Here is a 12,300-nt window from a genome sequence, read left to right as displayed (position 1 = left end):
CAAGACTCAAACAAGAAACACAATATATATATATATATATATATATATATATATATATTTTATGATTTTATGAATTTTTTTGGATTTTTTTTTTCGAAAATTAATGTGAAAAAGAAAAATAAGGATTCCAAAATTTTTAATATGAATTCCAGGAATCTTGTACTCTTAGTCTAAAGCTCCAATCTGAGGGTTAGACATGGCTTAATAGCCAGTCATGCTTTAGCATGTAAATCAGGTGGATCAAGAACAACAGCAGGTGGATTAGCAACAACTAGCTTGCTCTTGATAATGTTGGGTTGGAAGCTCCAGTCCAAATAAATTTAAACATGGCTTTATAGCCAGTCAGGCTTCAACATGTTTCATGAAACACTAGAATTCATTCTTAAAAAATTTTAGAATAATTTTTGAAAACAGATGAGAAATTTTTGAAAGATTTTTGAAAAAATTTTTTGAAAACTTTTTGAAAATAAAATAAGAAGAAAATTACCCAATTTGAGCAACACGATGAACCGTCAGTTGTCCAAACTCGAACAATCCCCGGCAACGGTGCCAAAAACTTGATATGCGAAATTGTTACTCTGAGATTGTAAAATTTGTTGTTCATTCTCTCCCTGGCAATGGCTCCAAAAACTGGTGCACGATACCATGGTCCAGACATAACTTCACAACTTCGCACAACTAACCAGCAAGTGCACTGGGTCGTCCAAGTAATAAAACCTTACGTGAGTAAGGGTCGATCCCACAGAGATTGTTGGTATGAAGCAAGCTATGGTCACCTTGTAAATCTCAGTTAGGCGGATATCAAATGGTTATAGAGTTTTCGAATAATAATAAATAAATAGAAAATAAAGGATAGAAATACTTATGTAAATCATTGGTGAGAATTTCAGATAAGCGTATAGAGATGCTTTCGTTCCTTTGAATCTCTGCTTTCCCGCTGTCTTCATCTAATCAATGTTACTCCTTTCCATGGCTGGCTTTATGTAAGGACATCTCCGTTGTCAATGGCTACTTTTCATCCTCTCTGTGAAAATGGTCCGATGCGCTGTCACTGCATGGCTAATCATCTGGAGGCATCACCGTTGTCAATGGCTGTTTCCCATCCTCTCTGTGAAAATGGTCCGATGCGCTGTCACTGCATGGCTAATCATCTGGAGGTTCTCGATCATACTGGAATAGGATTCACCCTCCTTTTGCGTCTGTCACTACGCCCAGCACTCGCGAGTTTGAAGTTCGTCACAGTCATTCAATCCCTGAATCCTACTCGGAATACTACAGACAAGGTTTAGACTTTCCGGATTCTCATGAATGCCGCCATCAATCTAGCTTATACCACGAAGATTTTGATTAAGAGATCCAAGAGATATTCATTCAATCTAAGGTGGAACGGAAATGGTTGTCAGGCACGCATTCGTGGGGGAATGATGATGATTGTCACGTTCATCACGTTCATAATGAAGTACGAATGAATATCTTAGAAGCGGAATAAGTTGAATTGAATAGAAAAGCAGTAGTACTTTGCATTAATTCATGAGGAACAGCAGAGCTCCACACCTTAATCTATGGAGTGTAGAAACTCTACCGTTGAAAAATACATAAGTGAAAGGTTTAGGCATGGCCGAGAGGCCAGCCCCCAAAACGTGATCAATAGATCAAAAGATAATCCAAAGATCATAAGATGTTTAATACAATAGAAAAAAGTCCTATTTATACTAAACTAGTTACTAGGGTTTACAGAAGTAAGTAATTGATGCATAAATCCACTTCCGGGGCCCACTTGGTGTGTGCTTGGGCTGAGCTTGAATGTTACACGTGCAGAGGCTCTTTCTGGAGTTGAACGCCAAGTTGTAACATGTTTTTGGCCTTCAACTCTGGTTCGTGACGTGTTTCTGGCGTTTAACTCCAGACTGCAGCGTAGAACTGGCGTTCAACGCCCTTTTGTGTCATCTAAACTCGGCCAAAGTATGAACTATTCTATATTGCTAGAAAGCCCTGGATGTCTACTTTCCAACGCAATTAGAAGCGCGCCATTTTGAGTTCTTTAGCTCCAGAAAATTCACTTTAGTGCAGGGAGGTCAGAATCCAACAACATCAGCAGTCCTTCTTCAACCTCTGAATCTGATTTTTGCTCAAGTCCCTCAATTTCAGCCAGAAAATACCTGAAATCACAGAAAAACACACAAACTCATAGTGAAGTCCAGAAATGTGAATTTAAATAAAAACTAATAAAAATATCCCTAAAAGTAACTAGATCCTACTAAAAACATACTAAAAACAATGCCAAAAAGCGTATAAATTATCCGCTCATCAGACATCTTGTTCAAAAATGCCTTTGACAAGCTCGGCCTGGAAGAAAAAGAACTTAGAGCATATCCAAACAGCCTGTTCGGACTAGGAGACACCCCAATTCAACCACTTGGATACATTTCACTACATACAACCTTCGGAAAAGGAAACCAGTTAAGAACACTCAAAATAGACTACATTGTGGTCGACGTGAGTTCAGCCTACAACGCCTTAATAGGTCGGACAACTTTGAATCAGCTTGGCGTAATAGTCTCGACTCCACATCTATGCATGAAATTCCCAACTGCGGAAGGGATAGCTACAATAAAAGCAGACCAGAAGACGGCGCACCACTGCTACAACGAAAGTCTAAACCTCAGATACAGAGGAGAAGAATTCCACACAATCGAACTCAGTGGAGTTCAGAGGCGGGAAGAACTCCGCCCACAACCCAAAGGTGAAGTAAAGAAAGTCCAGATTGGAGACATACCGGACAAAACAACCAATATTGGTACGATTCTGAAAGGAGACATAAAAGAATCACTCGTACAGTTCTTACGAGATAACATCGACCTCTTTGCATGGAAAGCTGCAGACATGCCAGGCATATACCCCAAGTTAATGTGCCATCTCGACGACTTCGTCCATACTTCCAAGCTCACACCATTAGGGTTCGGACCAACCAGCCCATAAAAGGGATTTTACAGAAAACAGACCTAGCAGGTAGAATCTTACAATGGGCAGTCGAGTTGTCCGAATTTGACCTTCAATACGAAGCTCGGACAGCCATCAAATCACAATACCTGTCCGATTTCAATGCAGAATTTACAGACACCCCGAAAATCCCCACAGAATGGAATCTTTACGTGGACGGTTCCTCAAATAAAAATGGAAGCGGCGCGGGTGTGATAATTGAAAGCGACCAAGGAACCCAAATCGAACTCTCCCTCAAATTCGGGTTTTCCGCCTCAAACAACCAGGTGGAATATGAGGCGCTACTAGCTGGTTTGAAGCTGGATAGGGAGGTTGGAGCTCAAAAGCTTATCATCTTCAGCGACTCACAAGTAGTCATTTCACAAATAGCAGGGAGCTACCAAGCGAAGGATCCCACCATGAAAAAGTATTTGGATAAAACTAGGGAACAGCTCGGACAACTCGGAGAACATGAGGTCTGTCACATACCCCGAGAGCAGAATGCCCGGGCTGACGCACTCTCAAAACTAGCCAGCACCAAACCAGGGGAAACAATAGAAGCCTCATCCAAGAAATGCTGCAGAACCCGTCAATCTCAGAAGAAGAAAAAGTCCTAGCTATAATAGGTCAGGATCAAGGATGGATGACTCCCATAATTAAATACCTCAAAACAGAAACACTCTCCACAGAGGAAAAGGAGGCAAAGAGGTTAAAACGGGAGGCAAAGTACTACACCATCATAAATAATACTCTATACAAAAGAGGGATTTCAATACCATTGTTAAAATGTGTGCCGACTTCCAACACAAAGGAAGTTCTAGAAGAAGTACACAGTGGCATTTGCGGCAATCATCTCGGAGCGCAAGCACTTACCAAAAAAGTACTCCGGGCAGGATTTTATTGGCCAACGCTACAAAAAGAAGCCACAAAGTTCATAAAAACATGTCCACCATGTCAAAAACATGCCAACTCATCAGCGTGACCTCACCGTGGCCATTCAAAAAATGGGGACTCGACTTTCTCGGACCCTTACCTCAGGGATTGGGACAAGTTAAATTTCTCATAGTAGGGGTAGATTATTTCACAAAATGGATCGAAGGAGAACCTCTCGCTAACGCCACTACTTAAAGAAGTCAAAAATTCCTATATAGGAACATTATCACATGGTTCAGAGTTCCATACTCCATCACCACAGACAATGGCACCCTTTCACAGATGCAGGCTTCAGAAAGTTAGTGGCCAATTTGAACATAAAACACCAGTTCACTTTCGTAGAACATCCCCAAGCTAATGGACAAGCCGAAGCTGCCAACAAAGTCATATTGGCTGGGCTAAAACGGAGATTACAGGACGCAAAGGGAGCCTGGGCGGAAGAGCTCCCACAAGTCCTATGGGCATATCGAACAACGCCACATTCCACCACAATGGAATCACCCTTCTGATTAGCGTACGGAACGGAGGCAATGATCCCAGTGGAAATTGAAGAAGGGTCGCCCAGAATGATCCACTATAATGAAGAAGCCAACTCCCAACTTCAAAGGGAAGACCTCGACCTACTTCCAGAAGTCCAAGAAAGAGCTCGGATCAGGTAAGAGGCATTAAAATGTCGAATGGCTTCGAGATATAATCAAAGGGTAGTGCCGCGAGGTTTTTCTGAGATTGATCTCATCCTAATCCGAAATGATATCGGAACGACTCGACCTGGAGAAGGAAAGCTGGCAGCAAACTGGAAAGGACCCTACCGAGTTATAGAAGTACTTGGAAAGGGCTACTACAGACTATCTGAACTCGATGGGCAAGAGCTTCCAAGGACATGGCATGCCTGCAACCTAAGAAGGTACTATAGTTAGGGATGATAAAGGATCTTAGGATGAGGCGCACTCTTTTTCCTGAAAAGGTTTTTTAATGAGGCGCCAAGCCAAGACCTATAAATTGCCCAACTTAGAGGGATAAAGCTTCCACATGTATATATTTGCATTTTCTCTTGAATAAAATCTGTTTAGATCTTCTACAAATTCGCAAGCCGCATTAATCTGAAACATTCATCGTCCGATTATAAAGCTACAGATCGGCAGAAAGTGAAAATCAAATTCACTACACGATCACGATAAAGACCAACAGAGATGAAAACCAAATTCATTAAAAGGTTGACCAAATGTGGATTAAACCCAATTTCTACAAATCGGCAAAGATGAAAACAGAATAATGCAAGTTATCGAAAGTGATCCATAGAAAGGACTTGACGAGGTCTTAATAAAATGGATTGCTAAAAAATAAATTAAAGACTGGCCAACGTAAAGAAGTTGGACCAGTCGCAATAACCAAAGTTATAAGTAAATCCCTGGAAAGAGGTCTGGCCAGTCCTATAAAAGAGGATTACTATAGCTTAGAAGGGCCCGACATGATGAAGTCGGCCCAAAACATAAAATTTATAGAAGTAATCCCTGAAAGAGACCGAAACAAGGTCCAAGAAAGAGGATTACAAAAATAACTTCGAAGGGTCCGACATGATGAAGTCAGCCCAAAACATAAAACTTATAGAAGTAATCCCTGAAAGAGACCGGAACAAGGTCCAAGAAAGAGGATTAAAAAAATAACTTAGAAGGGTCCGACATGATGAAGTCGGCCAAAAACATAAAAGTTATAGAAGTAATCCCTGAAAGAGACCGGAACAAGGTCCAAGAAAGAGGATTCCAAAAATAACTTAGAAGGGCCCGACATGATGAAGTCAGCCCAAAACATAAAAGTTATAGAAGTAATCCCTGAAAGAGACCTGAACAAGGTCCAAGAAAGAGGATTACAAAAATAACTTAGAAGGGCCCGACATGATAAAGTCGGCCCAAAATATAAAGTTATAAAAGTAATCCCTAAAAGAGACCTGAACAAGGTCCAAGAAAGAGGATTACAACAATAACTTAGACGGACCCGACATGATGAAGTCGGCCTCCCAAAAATCCTAATGTTATAAAAAGTAATTCCTAGTAGAGACCTCACAAAAGGTGCAAACAACACAAGATTACTATAAATAACTTTAGAAGCCGACATAACATCCACAACCCCAAAGGAATGAAAGCCACAAGTATGAAACGCAAAGGCAATCCAAAAAGGTCGAGCAACAAGGCTCTAACACTACCAAAAAACCTAAAAAAGGTACCAAGATAGATAAAAACCAACATGATATGAAAAGCATAAAGTTATAATCATAACAAGCTCAAGAGGCTACCCAAATCAGCCCCAAGAACTTGGAAGCTATTTTGTTTTTCAAAATGAAGTTGCTAAACAAGCAATTAAAAGAGTGTCAACAGTCAACAAACATTACAAAAAGAAAGTTTAAAAGCCCACAGGCCAGGCTATCTACACAAAACATGTACATAATCAGGGAAGATCCGAAGGCTTCTCGGCAACGTCAACACGAGGTGAAAGAGGGCGAGTCTGAATGGGCACAGCATCCACTGTCCCATCATCCCGGTTTAAGATTTGACAATCAGGTTCCAACACGGAATGACCAACCTCAGCTAAAGAAGTCGGCACCACAGAGGCTTTGGCAGCAGGCACAGAGGGAGGTTCAACATCATCGTCATCAGGGTCGTTAGGGACAATCTTGCCATCCCTTACAACATTGTCCAGGCTGAAGAGAGTAAGGTCGACCTCAGGTGCAAGAACTCGAACCTGCTCCTTCAGGTTCTCATAAGCAGCATTTACGCTACCTACAAGGTGACCCTGGAGCTCGGCATAATCAACCCGGGCAGACTCCAACTCCTCCCTGAGACGCATCACTTCCCTGTAGGCCGTGACATAGCTATCCTTGTGCCTCAATGCTGTGTCTTCAGCCAACCTCACAGAAGCCGCCAAGGCAACAGAACTAGCCTTTTCGCTCTCCAACTCCTTCTCTAGCTTGGTCACTTTCACTTGGAGCTCCTCCTTTAAACCCTTCATCCGGTCGAACTCTTGGGCAGTTCGGTACAGGGCAGCTCCCATATGTGCCATCTTGACGCTACTCCGAGTAATAAAGTCCAAATGGCGAAGGAGAAAGACATCGTCAGTAGGAATGATACCGTAAGGACCAATCTGCTGATCGACAAACTCAGCCACGTCGAAGTCAGGGGCGTCAAGGTTAAAAGGCTCAGTTGTCTTTTGTTTTTTGTTTGGAGGAGCACCAGAAGTAGCAACAGAAGCTTGCGGAGGTTCAACCAAACGAACCAGGGGAGTAGGGATTACCCTCCTCGCCCCTGGTGAGCTCGATACGGCCCACTTCGACTGAACCTGGGACAACCCCCCAGCCGCCTTGGCCGAGACATTTTGAGCTGCAGTAGCCTTCTTTACCCTTTTAAAGGCCTTCATGGATTCATTATTTTTAATCATCTCTCCAAACAAAACATAACAGCGAGAAACCAAGTTACGAATCAGAAAAGACCTCACAAGAGATAAACTCGACAAAACAAGCAAAACCAAAAATTAACCACTACCTAGCTCAGCTCGGAGGAGAGAAGGGTTGGCTAAAAATTTCTTTGTGTCGAGATGGGGAGGCTGCCCCCAGTTTTCTTCCTGCACAGTCATAAAATCTTGCTCAGCCTCCTCTAACATCTCCCACATATATTTAGATACTATTACATTCTTTTCCCATTCCAAGGAAAAGGCGGGCTCATCATTCTCATCCAGAAAAAAGGGTCGAGCTCCTTCAACAGCTCGGACCTTAAAAAAGTAATTTTTGAAGAAACGGAAAGATTCATCAAATATAGAGAAAACCTTTTTTCCCTGGGAAGCTCGGAAAGAAACCCAAGCGGCTTTCTTCTTAACCACCCCAGGCTTTGTCAAAACAAAGAGATAAAAGAAGAGAGATTGTGAAGCAGGGATACCAAACTCATGACACAGCAACTGAAAGATTTTTATAAAACCCCAGGAATTGGGGTCAAGTTGGGATGGAGCTACATTACAGGACCATAATAGGTTGGTCTCAAAAGGGGTAAAGGGGAGAGTGATATTCATTTGACTAAAAAAGAAGTCGTAGGCGTAGAAAAAGGGGCGCTCTCCAGCAAATTGGGTAGAAAAATAGACCTTCTCCTCAAAATTTAGAGATACAAGCTCATAGTTCTTTTCATCACTACCATTACCACAAATCCTATGAAATTGCCTAAGTTGCTGACAAAACTCAGAGTCAACCAACGAAATACACAGAAGAACCATGGAATCCACCCAATTAGCCATGCCCTCAGGGACTTGGGAAGATATCTCAATAATATTTTTGCGAGAAGACATGAGGTCAACTAGTCCTACAACAAGAAAAGAAGATTGGATTACTAAAAAACATCTCGGACGAAAGCAAAACAACTCAGCCAACATAATCCAGCGCAGTACAAACAACAAAAGGAAACCCCCAGGACCCACACCAAAGATCCAGGGGCATCCTTTGGAGGCAGGCACAGAACAAGGACTCAGGAAAACCTACAAGCTCACACCTCGACAACGACCCCTTTTCAACTAAGACGACACTCTAAATAAAAGTCCATGAGCCACAGGTAAAACCATCAAAATAAACTACCCTCCAGACCCACAGTCCCAGTCTAGTCAACAAACGAAGCAACCAAATAACAAAACAGCTCAAGAAGAAGTCATCAAAGACACAACCTTTTTCAAGAAGAATAAAAAATATAAGTTATCTCTTGCAAAATTTGTCAACAAAGAAAACTATCAAACATGGCAAAAGACATCAAAGGAGCAACCTTTCGCGAAAGCAAGTGGATTCATGCAGATCACAGAAGAAGAAAAATAAACGACAATAAACAAGCAGATGCACGGCAATACAAAAAGATCAAAACTTTCTAAAGTCAAAAAAAGGCACAATGCAAGCAACGAAGAAAGTAAGGAAGAACCAACCTAGAAAAAAGGGAGAAAACTCTGAAGAAAAATGGAAAGCAGAAGTGGTACGCGGAATCGTGATTACACTTTAATTATGTAAAATTCATCGCTCTTTCTTTCCCTGGTAATGGCGCCAAAAACATGATGCCAAGACCACGGTTCACAACTCCGTGTAACTGACCAACAAGTGCACTGGGTCGTCCAAGTAATACCTTACGTGAGTAAGGGTCGAATCCCACGGAGATTGTTGGTATGAAGCAAGCTATGGTCACCTTGCAAATCTCAGTCAGGAGGATATAAAATAATTATGAAGTTTTCGAAAATAATTAATAAAATAGGGATAGAAATACTTATGTAAATCATTGGTGAGAATTTCAGATAAGCGAATAGAGATGCTTTCGTTCCTCTGAACCTCTGCTTTCCTGCTATCTTCATCCAATCAGTCTTACTCCTTTCCATGGCTGGCTTTATGCAAGGGCATCACCGTTGTCAGTGGCTACATCCCCTCCTCTCAGTGAAAAATATGCTCACATGCTCTGTCACAGCACGGCTAATCATCTGTCGGTTCTCGATCATACTGGAATAGGATTCACCCTCCTTTTGCGTCTGTCACTAAATCCCAGCACTCGCGAGTTTGAAGCTCGTCACAGTCATTCAATCATTGAATCCTACTCGGAATACCACAGACAAGGTTTAGACTTTCTGGATTCTCTTGAATGCCGCTATCATTCTAGCTTACACCACGAAGATTCCGATTAAGAGATCTAAGAGATATTCATTCTAGCTTATTTCATGTAGAACGGAAGTGTTTGTTAGGCACGTGTTCATAGGGGAGAATGGTGATGAGCGTCACACATAATCATCACCTTCATCACGTTCTTGGGTGCGAATGGATATCTTAGAAGCGAAATAAGATGAATTGAATAGAAAACAGTAGTACTTTGCATTAATCTTTGAGGAACAGCAGAGCTCCACACCTTAATCTATGGAGTGTAGAAACTCTACCGTTGAAAATATATAAGTGAGAGTCCAGGCATGGCCGAATGGCCAGCCCCTCTGATCTAAGAACCAGGCATCCAAAGATGGTCAAAAGATTCAAAGATGGTTCAAAAGATGCCTAATACAATAGTAAAAGGTCCTATTTATAATAAACTAGCTACTAGGGTTTACATGAGTAAGTAATTGATGCATAAATCCACTTCCGGGGCCCACTTGGTGTGTGTTTGGGCTGAGCTTGAGTGTTGCACGTGTAGAGGTCTTTCTTGGAGTTGAACGCCAGCTTTTGTGCCAGTTTGGGCGTTCAACTCTGGTTTTGGCTCCTTTTCTGGCGCTGGACGCCAGTTTTGGGCAGAAAGCTGGCGTTGAACGCCAGTTTTTGTCGTCTATTCTTGGCCAAAGTATGGACTATTATATATTTCTTGAAAGCCTTGGATGTCTACTTTCCAACGCAATTGGAAGCGCGCCATTTCGAGTTTTGTAGCTCCAGAAAATTCATTTTGAGTGCAGGGAGGTCAGAATCCAACAGCATCAGCAGTCCTTCTTCAACCTCTGAATCTGATTTTTGCTCAAGTCCCTCAATTTAAGCCAAAAAATACCTGAAATCACAGAAAAACACACACACTCATAGTAAAGTCCAGAAATGTGAATTTAACATAAAAACTAATGAAAACATCCCTAAAAGTAACTAGATTCTCCTAAAAACATACTAAAAACAATGTCAAAAAGCGTATAAATTATCCGCTCATCAAGAAGCGACAGGGAGTAGAGTCACCTCTCGAACAGAAAGACTCACAGAAGTTGAAAACGGAAGATGGAATCCAGAGTCACCCTTTCACAGCAAGGAAAGCACTAATGATCGCCAAAGAATACGGCACAGGGAAGAAATACGGAAATCGCAAATTTCAGAAAACAGAAAGAGAGAAAGAAAGGGGAAGTTACGGAGAAGAGAAACCATTTTAGGAGTGTGAAATTCAAAATAGAGAGGCTAAGAGAAATGGGGCAATTAAAAACGAATTAATGAGGGTATTAAAACCCTCTCATATTCCCAAGGCTAAGAGCGCTAATACAAAAGCGCGCGCTTTTAAGAAGAAGCAAAAGAAAACGTTCCATATTCAAAAAGGAGAACGCTACGAAGATGAAGTCGACAAGATGCTCGAGTTCAGCTTAACCAAAGAAGGATCGAAGTCCTAAAACTAAGACTCGACCTCAAAAAGAAAGACCGAGCTCGAGCAGGGGCACTGTTCACACCCTGGGTCGAGCTATCCGACCCGGGATCTTTAACGACAAGGCGACCGACCTCTTCAGGTCTGACTATCTGACCTCTTCTCAAAGAACTCGGCCAAATTGCCAGGAAAGCCCAATAAAGGGCCCGAATAGAGGAACACGACCCAAATCCAAAGGCATCCCAAGCCTATAGAGATAAGGGCGGTTCCCTTGAAGATAAGATGACCTCACCCAAAAGATAAGATAAGATAAAGACAACCAACTTATCTTATCTAAAAAGGTCACTCCACACCATTATAAATACACTAGAGCACCCAGGTATAACTTATACTCTAATTCTACTAAAAACCTGCTTAATACCCTTGCTAACTTAAGCATCGGAGTCCCTTGCAGGTACCCCCACTCTCCGGTGACAAAGGATCAACAGCTTGGTCAGTCCAACAAGTCAGACACAACCGTTCCGGCCGCCACTCACCAGCCGGACATGTCAGCTTCGACCAGTACAGAAGATCTTGTCCGAGATCGACCTACAGTTTCAGATAACCCTCGGAACAGCAAAGCAACTCTAATCCTCAACTATATCCCTATCACTGATTCCTTTCAATTTCACAATCAAACTACATCTAAACAAAAACCTTCTGATTTCGCCTAACTAAGACCTGCAAGATAACCATAGCTTGCTTCAAACCATAATCCTCGTAGGATCAACCCTGACTCACTCAGGTATTACTTGGACGACCCAGTGCACTTGCTGGTACAGCTGTACGAAAGTCTGGGGATTCGTTCACCAAGTTTTTGGCGTCGTTGCTGGGAATTGTTGAGTTTGGACAAACTGACGGATTGTCTTGCTCCCTAGATTAGGTAATTTATTTTATTTTATTTTATTTGAGTCTTTTATTTTTATTTTCTTCTTTTTCAATTTTCGAAAAAATAAAAAAAACTCTTTTCAATAATATTTTTCTTTTCTTTGTTTTTAGTTTGAGTCTTTTTGTTTATGTTCATGGTAAATTTTCGTTTCTTTGAGTCTTTGTTTTTGTCCTTATTGCAATTTTCGATTTTTTGGTATCTTCCTTTCAAAAATTTTTCAAAAATAGTTTTTCTTTGTTTAAATCTTGTGTCAAATCTTTATGTTTGGTGTTCTTTATGTGTTCTTTTGTTCTTTAAATTTCTTGAGTCTTGTTCTTTGTGTTCTTGTTATTCTTCAAAGTGTTCTTGAGTTTTCCTTTTCTTTTGATCTTAAAA

The sequence above is a fragment of the Arachis hypogaea genome, chromosome 19 (genome assembly GCF_003086295.3).
Source record: "Arachis hypogaea cultivar Tifrunner chromosome 19, arahy.Tifrunner.gnm2.J5K5, whole genome shotgun sequence".
NCBI classification, from domain to species: domain Eukaryota; kingdom Viridiplantae; phylum Streptophyta; class Magnoliopsida; order Fabales; family Fabaceae; genus Arachis; species Arachis hypogaea.
Note: the sequence above shows the minus strand (reverse complement) of the source record.